The sequence below is a fragment of the Bacillus rossius genome, chromosome 18 (assembly GCF_032445375.1).
Source record: "Bacillus rossius redtenbacheri isolate Brsri chromosome 18, Brsri_v3, whole genome shotgun sequence".
Classification (NCBI taxonomy): domain Eukaryota; kingdom Metazoa; phylum Arthropoda; class Insecta; order Phasmatodea; family Bacillidae; genus Bacillus; species Bacillus rossius.
This window is the reverse complement of record NC_086345.1, coordinates 11164841-11177659: the sequence shown is the minus strand read 5'-3', so window position 1 is coordinate 11177659 and position 12819 is coordinate 11164841. Positions and strand designations below refer to the sequence as shown.

Genomic DNA, 12819 nt, shown 5'->3' with positions numbered 1-12819 from the left:
TTTCAATATTTTTGGTACTTTCTAAACTAAGTTTAGCAATTGTTAGTTATTTAATGCATAATTTCATCAACTATTTGTAAATATATATGCTAAATTGAGTTTGGAAGTCAGAAATATTGAAAATTACCTCTAAATTTAGCTAAAATTATTGTTCTAAGTCCAACATCAAAAAAATTGGTTCCTAGTTTTAGTTTAAAAAAAAATATGTAAAAATAAGTAGAATTACACAAAAATTTGGTAAGGTTCAATAAAAAATTTATTTATTTTTTCACAGAATAAGAATACATCATTGATTGATAGGCTTGTGCAATTAAGTTTTACAGTTTAGTATCCAACTAGAAAAAAGGTACAAATGCTGTTACTTCCAAGATATACTAGTTAAATGTGTAACGTGGGCTACAATTATTTAATTCCTATTTACCAGAACCTGATACTCTTACATTTTGATCAAGAAAACAAAATAGGTACCATACAGTTTATTTATCAACAAACTGGATTTTTTTTTTTTTTTTTTTTCAAAACAGTATTCCTAAATTGGTGATTAAATGAGTTTGTATTTAAACCATAGTTAACTGCAGTCAGGTTCTTTATATTTTAAATTGGCGGTATGTTAATCACAATTTCTGCTGATTTTACATGGAACACAAAACCATTACTTTTTTTAAATATATTTTTGGAGTCGAATTGTCTGTTTTGTCATAGGTACATACAAGAATAAAAATTCTACTGTGTCGCATGGTGTTAGATCAATTGTGACTATCAATTTATATGCCATTGTAACTATGTATGTAATTTACTTCTTTCATTGGCCATCGCAATGGAGCGAGTTTTTTCCTGGTCTTGTAGTCCATGGTTGTCGACATTTATTTATTTTTTCAAACTTCTTGTGCATGTGTTGATGTTAGCAAATAATATTTTACTTTTAAGTTTGAAATGACAAGTATGTCGTGTTTTGAATTGTTAATGTTTAGTGAGACAGTAGTGGGAAAAAAATTGAATACTTGTTGCATGTTTAAAAAACCACTTATTATTGTTCATATTTTTTGTTACGAGTCCCATTAAAACATCTTAAATTCGCACAATGACTTAACCTTAACAGCGAACGTTGGTATATGACAAAGTCATGAGGTATGCAGTGTCAAATATTTGTTATTTCAGAGTAATACCCTGTTTTATCGCATAATTGCAACAACTATATTTTAGGGCATCAAAATTTTGATTAAAAAAACATCGCGTAAACGTTGTACGATGTTTTTGGTCCTGCTATTAGATTCCGGGCACTTTGTGTAGGTATCTTTTCTATATAAAACAGTTTGTTTTAAAGTAGAAATATAATATTTATTTGGACATTACCACTTACTTATTTAATTAACGGAAATGTGAAGTTGTCTGATGTGTAAAGTAAATTATCTTTTAAAGACGTTTTTAAACGTTACAACCTTTACGTCACTGCTGTGTACCGCTTATAAAAAAAAGGTAGCCAGCGCTAGTTGGCATCACTCATGTTGCTTCTCGTATAGAGTGCGCACACAGTCGAATATTGATGCTGATCTCTCACCGATTGCATGCAATGCACGCTCTCTGTGGAGTTCTGAGTTAACTACATTTGTTGGCCTGCACTCTTTCGTGGCGTACGACGACAATAGTTATGCATTAGTTCAGGCTCGCATTCACATTTTGTTTTTATATTTGAAGTTGATGAAAGGTTTTTGTTGCATGACTTATTAATTTAAATTGTTCGGCGTGCTTTTTAAATAAACATACTTTCCATAAATGGGTTTTGTTTTTATGAATAACTTTACCTAACAAAGAAATATATTTTTTTTATGCGATACAATACGGAATTTTGAATTTTTTAATACAATTAAATGATTTGATTCAACCTCTATTTCTAAAACTTCGAAATACTAAAGATTCGTTTGCTTATGAATACTTAATTTAGCATATCTCATGAATTGTCACACACCAAAATTCACTGCTGAGATTAAGTCATTGATGTGATGATAATACCCTTTTTTTTAATGTTTAATGGGACTCCATAATCAAAGACATGAACAATAAGTGACGTTTTAAATATACAACAAGTATTCAAAGTTTTTTTTTTTTTTTTTTTTTTTGCTACCGCCTTGCTAAACATTAACAGAAAAAATTGCATAAACAATTCCAAACACTGCATATTTATCATTTCAATTTTGAAAACAAAATAATATTTCTATTTCTTTTTTCACGTGCACCAGAAGTGGGAAAAAATAAACATTCACACCATGGACTGCACCACCACAAAACACACACACTCCATTCAGACGGGTGTTACAAGAATTAATTAATTCTCATAGTTTCAATGACGTACAAACTGATAGTCACAAATGATCCAACACCATATGATACAGTAGAAGCTTACTATATGTACCTATGATGAAACAGACATTGTGAATCAAAAATATATATAAATAAATTATAATGGTTTAAGATTCCAGATGAAATCAGCAAATACTGATTTTTATGATATTGCTGAAATAAAATATAATTTATCTGGCACTCTTTAACAACAAACACTCGTGAATAACTACGGTATAAATATGTTACTATAAGCTCATTCAATCACTTCATTTGGGAATACAGCATTTTGAAAAAAGGTTCACATTTTTCGTAAAACTGATTGTGATGGATTCCACAGTATTTTGTGGTAAGCTAAAGTTTTCTGGATCAACATGTAGAGTAGCAAGTTGTGGAAAATAAGGCCAATAGAAAATGAAAGGTTGGTTGGTTGGCTTAGCTGTATAATTAAAAAAACAGTTATTTCATAATTTAAATATTTTGGCAAAAATTTTCCTTAAAATTACTGTAGCTGACTTATTTTATGCGATTAAAACTAAAAAAACTTATCTGCACAGGCCTAATGTACATGCTTTAAGATGACCTGAAGTGAAAGTAAAAATAAAGAAAAGTTTTTACAATCATTAGCACAATACTTGGTGCTACTGATACGCAAGACATAATTTATAAATCCAACAAGCGTATTTTCCATAAAAACCTCATTATTTATAACATACAATTTATTTTCTTTCCTCTTCGAGATGTTCCGAGGGTTTGATCCCGTATGGTATTCGCTCAGCATCTGGAAAACACAGGTTAAAAGGAGATTATTATTTATCATAGTAGCACAGCATTAAAATAATTAACCCAAATCATATTATCAAAGCAACATCTATTAAAGCATGTAAACACACACTAATTATCCCTGCTAGCCCTCTCAAAATGCATACATGTACAATCAAGTTTGGCAAAGGAACTCTTTTTCCAGTTGATTTTTATCTTGTGCAATATATACCAATGGGAACACCTATTTCAGAAATATATATATATCCAATAATGTTTTTTTGAGCCACTAGTAATTATTAATTTCCTCCCTACAATGGGTTAGAAGAGATGGGGGTAATACAGAGTGGCTAGCAAACCTGTTAAAAAAAATTCTGACTCTCCCAGATTTTGAAAAAAAAATTTCCCCTAACTACTGATATTAGTTAGTTTCCAATAACTATCAAAATTAAAAATTGCGGCATATAGGTATACCACACTTCACTCTTTCAACAGGCAACTACTATCCAATGTTATCGCACTGCTGTTGATATCACCAAAGTCACTGCATGCGGTCAAAGGGCTGATGTACTCGCAAGCAAAAAAGGATTGGGAGGTTGAACTTCCAGCCAGATAGATCAAAATAAACCCTCTGCTGTAACTAAAATTTTTCAAGAACCTCATCATTAAAAAAATTCCCTGACTCTTCCAGGTTCCACCTGTTTTCCCTGTTACTATTCACCCTGGAATAGCAATCATGTTTGGGACAAGCATTCAGTACCTAATTGAATACTTAGTACCTTCAGTGTTCCCACATAACGAAGTAAAAAAGAATGTTTGAAACCTTACTGCTAATTGAATAGGTTATTGAAAAAAAAAACTGTATTATTCCACAGTCCAATTTTTTTTGAATATACAAAAAAGAAAAAACATTTTTTTTTAATGAAATCTCCCTACAGAATAAATAAATTATCCAAACCAGGCAGTTTCAAAGACAAATCAATCAGCGATACTGACAAAAACCGATACAGATCCAATTACAGATACATATGTACATTTCTTTCTTTAACAGATCCAACAACAGATTCAGAACTCATTCAAGTCAGCACCCAAATAAATTTATATTATAGAAGTATTTTTCTGCATAAAATTTGTGCACAGCCCAACACACAACATTTACGTACGGCCATAAATTACGTAAAATTGGAGTAAATTATGTGCAACGGAACTAAAAACTGGTAAAAAGAAAAGATGGATGAAATTGAATAGATTAAATTATTGTACTTTTTCACGTTATCAGCTTTTTAAGTATTGTTTGGGAAAAATTACATCAAAAATCCTGGAATTAAGGCATACCAGCTGATACAGACACTAAAATGATTTCATTGGTATATTTTTAATTCGATTCAATTTACTCACAACAAATTCTACGCAGAATATTTATCTATTTATCGCAATCTACTTTGGTATCACAATAGTCCAGCACACTATAACTAATTTTCAGTAGTATGTAGAAACTGTTATTACCATGAATGAGACTTTTTTTAAAAATTAATTTAATTAGTTTTGTGTCTTTCATTCCAATTTTAAACACACCAAGACCCGAACACAGTGAAAAAACAAGCTCAAGAGACTATCTGTTTATACGTACTCAACAAGCATCAGTTTTCATGAAAAAATTTAAACTTAAATCAGCACAGTAAAAAAAAAAATTTACCCTTACCACACAAGCGTAATATCTCTGGCATCTTAAATACTGACAAAATTTAGTTAAAAGAACCATAGCACTATTTAGTCAACCATTATTAAATCAGTTTAGCCAACAATAATGCTGGAAAATGAAAATGTGTTGCAATTACAGACTTTTCTCACCTTCAACATTCTCGACATCTTGAATGGATTCATCTACCAGAAGCCCAGCTATGCAGTCTCTGCTTAATATCTGTGGGAATAAACATAGAATTATATTTGCAACATCACTAGGACACGAGACTACATATTATGGCAGACAGGCTGATGGTATGCACAATTTTAAAGGATTCTAACACCGACAGTTTCCCCTGAAATCTTCTGTAACAGTCTAATAGCCAATGTAATAAGCTATAATCTGATTACAAATTAAAAACTTTAAAAATATAAAATAATAGTGACACTTTTTATGCTGGTGCATCTCACCCAAGATGCAGCTGCAGCTTGCCCAAGATGCTGCTGCTGCAGCTCACCCGAGTTGCCAGTGCAGCTCACCCAAGATGCAGCTGCAGCTTGCCCAAGATGCTGCTGCTGCAGCATGCCAGAGTTGCCAGTGCAGCTCACCCAAGATGCAGCTGCAGCTTGCCCAAGATGCTGCTGCTGCTGCAGCACGCCAGAGTTGCTGGTGCAGCTCGCCCAAGATGCTGCTGCTGCAGCTCACCCGAGTTGCCAGTGCAGCTCACCCAAGATGCTGCTGCTGCAGCTCACCCGAGTTGCCAGTGCAGCTCACCCAAGATGCTGCTGCTGCAGCTCACCCGAGTTGCCAGTGCAGCTCACCCAAGATGCTGCTGCTGCAGCTCACCCGAGTTGCCAGTGCAGCTCACCCAAGATGCTGCTGCTGCAGCTCACCCGAGTTGCCAGTGCAGCTCACCCAAGATGCTGCTGCTGCAGCTCACCCGAGTTGCCAGTGCAGCTCACCCAAGATGCTGCTGCTGCAGCTCACCCGAGTTGCCAGTGCAGCTCACCCAAGATGCTGCTGCTGCAGCTTGCAATAGTCACCGGTGCGGCTATGCAGTTTTTTATATCTGAAACAAAAGATAAAATAGTTTTAGTATAGTGTTCTGGCTGTTCCCGTATTGGCGGTTAATATTCCCTGCAACGGATGAACACAAAAAAAAAATTCAAGATTGCCAACATTTGTTTTGAAAAATTAATGACGTACAGATTATCAGGCTGCCCCTCAATCCCACACAGTTCTCAGATTTCCAAAGAAAATAAATGTGTTAGTTTAGGTATTGAGTTGCCACTCATCTTACTTACTATGAGGACTTCCCCCGGCTACGTCCCTGAGGGGGGCAGCGCACGGTCCACCCAGGGTAGCGGAGTTTGTCCCAGCAGCAGCACTCAGCCAGGTCCCGTGATGCATCGCCAAATTGGTCTCACCACTCCTAGGCATGGCCACAACACACAGATGTGTCGAGAACATCCATATTTCAGTTCAAACTGTCAATAATTTGGTACCTACTGATATTAATACGACGATAACATTTTGAAGTGTAACGTCTTAACTCCCGTGCGTGAATATGATGGAAACGTGCAACAGGAAGCAGGGAGAAAGCACACCACTCAACTCCATGTCGGATGGCACGAATCAAAGTTCACAATGACAAAAGGAAATGCTATCATATTAAATGTTTGATGGATTTTTACAATGGCAGTATTTTAATAAAATTCCTTACTGCTCTCGAGAAGGTACACATATTATATGTAGGTCTATTAATTTTCTTCAGACTTTTTCGTTCACGATCAATTTCTTGTTGAAGTGCAGCAGCCTCTTCTTCAGCCTGCTCGAGAAGTTTTTGTTTTTTCGCCTGCAATAACTTCTCTGTTTCCATTGTCGTCTTGATCTTAACGGATTCTTCATTTTCCTTCATTTTCTTTTGTTGAAGGGCTTCTTTCCTCCTAAAACTTGCATGTCTTGCTGCTTGAAGCATCCTACTACAAATTTCAATATTTTGTACACCACATACAGACTGTACTGCAGAATCGACGCTCCTTTGAGAAATAAGAGAATGTTCGCTTAAATTTTCCACCAAACACTCTCTGTTCACTGAAAAACCCCTTTCAACCGCACTGTTTCCATGGAACATTGTCAAGATCGTAGTGCAAAAAGTAATCAAAGGTTTGCTGGCTTTTTCACTAGTTAAGAGCTCTTACAAAAATGTATCCAGTCTGTGAACACTGACTTCAAATGTCTTCAACTTTTCCTGAACAAATGGCCGGTCACAGATTGCAAGATAATTATTCTTTATCTGGTCAGCCTCTATACTTGAAACACGGTGCTTTGACGTAAGCTCATCGAGGGCAATTGTAACATGCTGTGCTCTTAAAGTTTCACTCAACATTACAGCTGGTGAGAAGCAAGAAGGGTAAATATGTAGTTGGGCGGTATTTGCGAAAAAAAAATGTTAAAAATCCGAAAATACCTTTATTTTATGCTCTTCAACGTCCTTTTCATTAAAAGTGGCGGCGGTAAGAAATTCCGGTAAATCTGTATTGTACGGATTAGCGCCAAAAAAAATCGTAGAAATATGAAATAACTTTCATTATATGCTCTTTTACGTCCTCTTTTCAAAACCGCCTGCGGAGATTAAAAATGAACGCCGCATCAGTGCACAACATGAAAATTAAAAAATGTCATATCTCCTAAAGTATTTGGAATTTCTGATCTCCGCCGGGTTTAATGAAAAGAGGAAGTTAAAGAGCACAGAATAAAGGTATTTTCGGATTTTTAAAATTTTTTTAAAAAAAAATCGCCAAAAAATGAATATTAAAAAATTCGATATCTCCAAAAGTATTTGGAATTTATGATATCCGCCGGGTTTAATGAAAAGAGGAAGTTGAAGAGCACAGAATAACAATCACGTGACATCATTATCCAATAAAAAAAGTAGATACTCGTACGTAAACAAGAAACAATGTTAATCACCACATCAATGCACTGGTATTGTGATGAAATTTAAAAATTCGATATCTCCTAAAGTATTTGGAATTTCTTATCTCGGCCGCTTTTAATGAAAAGAGGAAGTTGAAGAGCATATAATAAAGGTATTTTCGGATTTTTAACATTTTTTTTCGCAAATACCGCCCAACTACATATTTACAGCAAGAAGTGCCTTTCACCATGATTTTTCGTAACGGTGACTTTGCACTAGTAAGTTTCAAGAACATCTCCAACAAGAAGTTTCTGCAGTCTCTCCAGAATGTTTGTACATCAATTTCTTTAACATTCTTACAGCTATGTTTTGCTCCAAAACCTATGTCGACTTTCGCCACGTTTGCAAGGTGTTTCTTCACATCTATAGCCAACAGCTGTTTTACATTCTTGACATTACTCATTACATCACTCTTCAACATTATACTTGCAATACTTTGTGCCAGTGAACAGAGTTCTGCATACATGAATGGCAGTAATGGATTATCACTCTGAAAAACTTTTAGTACGGTTCAACTTCACCTGCAAGCAACTGACTGCAAAAAAATAAAGTTTGGCTTCAAGAAGTGAATCCTTCAGGAAATCTTGCACAGTGGAAAAATTATTTGTTTGAGGTGGATTGGGCTCAACAAGTGCTACATACTTCTTCAGATAAACTATCATTTTCAGAGCTCTGTCAATCACGCTAGAGTTTTCCACCCATCTAATCGCACACATTTTAAGAGGAAATTCTCTAGATCCACTAGCACGAATATAATCTGCTCTGCGTGATGGGAAATCTTTAAACAGATAGTACAACGACCGAAGAAAGACATTTATGTGCCATTCACATTTGTTATGGGCTGTCTTATAAGCACCATGGACAGTATGTAGTGAGTAAGTGCCCACGTAAATTAATTTCTTGTCATCTTCATTATCTGAAATTTCTTGCATCATATGACTAAAGTCCTTCAGGAATTTCAAATTGACATTTGGTCCATCAACTGCAATTTGTAAAACATTTTTTCAAGGGCAGTCCTAATTGATACATTCCTGATGTAAATGCATCAAGAAGATTAGCTGCACTTGCATGACCCAAAAACAATGAATTTAAGTAGCAGGTTGAAACTATGTTTACTTTAGGCTCCCAGTAACGTACAATAATGTCCATCTAACCTTTCTGGGCAATACGATTAAGGCTCTCATCTAATGAAACAGCAAAAAATGGACACTTCTTCAAATTCTCTGACAGTTTCTCTTGAAAAAATGGTCACAAAGTGTAGTAATTTTGTGAGAGCTCAACCCAATTAAAAGTAACAGAAACATAAATAAAAAAACATAGGTAAGGGACAAGATATTTAATTGCAGCCTTTTGTGAAGGTTTAAGTAACTTTACTCAATAAGTAGATAATTATGGATAGTGTGTACCGGGCCTAAAACATAAGTACAACATAACCTATGCAACGTGTTTTGTACACAATATGCGATCGTAGGCATATGGATAAAGACAATAATGGGTCACAAAATTTACGTACTATAGTTCCCAAGGCGAGACGGGTTAGCAGATTAAATACATGACAACAAAATTTTTCTTCCTTTCATTACACGAAATGCACGAAAATCAAGACGGAAATAGAAGGAAACGGTTCATCCTTCATCTTTACTTAGTTTTAGTACCAACATTAAAGAAACGACTAATGAACTTCCCTATCCCTATTAATCCTACCTATAAACAGATACGAACGAAACATCTGCTAATTCTTTAAAACTAACGAACTCAATGTGTTTTTTATACTACCTACGTAAAAATTTCGCTTTACAAACATTACTGCAAAACATTATGAAGATGTGTCTTCAATCGCAAACACAAAACTAATAGCAGCCGTTGGTTTACGCATGCACGCGCATATTCGATGAATTTACGTTACAAAGAACGATGTTTGTTTATTATGTAAAGTATAATTTCGAAATTCGACGTCCAAGTTTTTTTTACTGTTTATTAAAGGTACTGTGTGTGTAGACAAAGTTTGAGATTGTAACAGAAACAACGTACGTATGGAAGTTTTTTTTTAAAATTAGAAATATGTATGTTTTTGTTTTTTATTATCGCGTATTTTCACTTTTTTTGTTCTTATCTTAAAAGAGATAATATAATAAAGCCGCTCTAATCTTGGTTAACAAAAATCTAACTTCTTATTAGTTACGCGACGTCATACGATTGCGTGCGAAATACGACTCGATTTGTTGCTACAATACATCATACTAAACAGTTTCAGGATGAGGATGTGCGCTTGTGTTCTTTAACCTTGCACCTATCACATGATCTTAATTGAAATCTTCATCAAAATTCTATTTCTTGATAGAATACTTGACATTGATTTTTTTTTTTTTTTTTGTTCATTCACCATTTATTTGAACAGACATATTACGCCCGAACAGCCGGGGGGACAGCGTGTCCCAGCGGCACTGCGCTTTAACACGCTTACAAGCTAACTAAATACACAACACAGCAACACTTAAACATACAATACATCAACTCTTAATGCTAGGAAAAGTATTTATCACTAAAAAACCTAGCGCACAGCAGAAGGCTTGTGAGCAGCAAACATAAACAAGTACAATATATAAATATTAAGCACACATGGAGTTTAAGAACAAAATAAGCAGCAATACATACAAGACATTACAAAAACAGATTACATGTCACCCATAAGGAACAAAAACACATATACATTAGAGCTGTAGCAAACCGTATGTATTCGTTACTGAGTAACGGGTGCGGCATCTAGTAACGAGTAACGAAACGTTACACACGAATGCATTTCGTTACTCGCATCTTTCGTATGTTTCACGCATGCGCGCGCGTATTCGTTACAAAGAACGATGTTTGTTTATTAATAAAAGTATGATTTGGAAATTCGTCGTCCAAGTTTTTTACTGTTTATTAAAGGTATTGTGTGTGTAGACAAAGTTTTAGATTCGAACAGAAACAACGTAAGAAAGTATTTTTTACAAATTATAAATATGTATGTTTTTGTTTTTTATAATCGCGTATTTTCACGTTTTATGTTCTTATCTTAAAAGATATATTATAATAAAGCCGCTCTAATGAGAGTAAATTGTTTCTTGGTTAACAAAAGCTGTTAATTAACAAATATTTTTGATTGTTTATATTCGATTTATTTTTATTTACGCGACGTCATACTGTACGCGTACGAAATACGACTCGATTCGATGCTGTTACATAACATAGCATGTGCCATGTCATGCGGTATCAGAAGTAACGAGTAACGATACGAAAGTAACGAGTACTAATTGTTATAGTAACGAATACATACGGGTACACATTTTTTCGTTACTTTTACACCTCTAATATACATATGCAAGAATGGTCCGCGGCGTAGGTCGACAGGAACCGACGAGCAGCCAGGTGAATGGCCCCATCATCACGGGGGCTCGAGGAGGACGTAGTCTTTGATGCGCCGGTGAGGGTGGTGATATCAATGTACTTGAACAAGGTTAAGCACATTTCAAAATACTTGTTTCTTATTTATCTGAGCTACTCAGTTAAATGTTTAAGTTTGGTATTTTATTCCAATATATATGTTATAAGCCGTGTTACAATCACAACAAAGTTTTCTTGTGTCGCTCTAATAAAATCTCTTTTTCTCATAACCCGTGGATATAACCTTAACACTATTAAAAACTTAAAATATTACTTTCATAAAGAGTCAGTTTCTTTCAATAGATTTTAAAAACTACAATATTTCTTTCGTGCATAGCATTATCTATTGTCAACTTTAGAATCTTGCTGCTGTATCATAGAGTAATATACAGTGACGCCGACCGCCAATGCTCCTCTGTCGCATAGACCGCTATGCCTCATCAACGTCTCGCAAAAGCGTGTGCACCGAACGCGCCCGTGCGCGCAGCAAAGTGCAGTTCGTGCGACGAGGCGAACGCCATACAACGAGTGCTACACCGGCGCAAGGATCCGGCCGGGTGTGGCATATCCTTCCGCCGCACTACAACAAATTGTTATAATTATGTTTTTCCACAGGATTTTATTAAACATTATTTTTTATTAATTAATAATTAAGTCTTTGCAAAATCATGTTTCAATGTGCGATTTTTCCCGAACCTGGCCGGTTCAGTTTCCCGCGAAATTCACACGTTTCCGCGGGAGGGCTGGCGGGGGAGGGGGGTCGCGCGCGGCGACACCGCTAGTGTCCTTCGAGAGCTCAACCAGGCCGGCAGCCTGCGCGCAACGCGGAACCTTCAACCTTTGCATTCACCGACATGTAGTTTTCCATAGTGTAATTTCTTTTCAACCTTTTGTACAGTTCCGCGGTCGGCCTAAATTTACCATGAGGTACTTAACTTAATTCAATCAGTGCTCCGAGATGAGTGTTTACGTCATACGTAAGTACTGTGGGGAGAGTATGTGTTTTTACGTCGGCGCTTCACGCCCAACCTAGCCTACAGGCTACTTAGTTTTGGCCCGCACGGGGCAGCCAGCAGGCGACACGTGCCATCCAACTTAATAACGATTCAGTCCCTGGGACACACCTAGACACCACGTAGAGTCGCCGGAGACACGGGCCTACGTGTTGCTAGCCCAGTTTATCAAGTGTAATGTGTTAGCGGAATAGTTGTTCGCCTAAGTGTAATTCGTCATGTCAGGGCTTATGTATCACCGTCGTACTGCAGTGCGCCACCAAACTTAATAACGATTCAGTCCCTGGGACACACCTAGTCACCACGTAGAGTCGCCGGAGACACGGGCCTACGTGTTGCTAGCCCAGTTTATCCAGAGCTAGGTATTAGTGTAGTGTATTGTGCTTCAAAATATCGTGTGCCATGTCAGAGTGTCTTTTGTAACTTTCGCGTCACGTATACGAGTCTGCCCCTCACGCGCATAAGAATCGTGAGCCGCCACTGAGGAAGTGAGCTGCGCGTGTGACTAGTCGCGTCGGGCAAACCGTTACGGCCAGAACGGGCAGCACCATGTATTGGGCTGTGCTGTATTAAATTCACCAACTATCTGAAGAGGTTTTGTGTTGTTATTCAGGCGTCCC

The 12819-nt window shown here is 36.3% G+C and overlaps 1 long non-coding RNA gene across 4 annotated transcripts; it reads right to left on the bottom strand.

Moving 5' to 3' along the window:
- Positions 1 to 237: 237 nt before the first annotated feature.
- On the bottom strand, positions 238 to 12177 carry LOC134541316 (uncharacterized). Of its 4 annotated transcripts, none has more exons than XR_010076605.1 (5): positions 9277 to 12177; positions 6088 to 6215; positions 5254 to 5852; positions 4951 to 5020; positions 238 to 3118 (listed from the first exon to the last, which is right to left on the bottom strand). It is a non-coding gene; the product is annotated as an uncharacterized LOC134541316 (long non-coding RNA). The 4 variants fall into 4 exon arrangements; XR_010076606.1 differs by having other exon boundaries at positions 5392 to 5852; XR_010076604.1 differs by having other exon boundaries at positions 4951 to 5852.
- Positions 12178 to 12819: the final 642 nt, after the last annotated feature.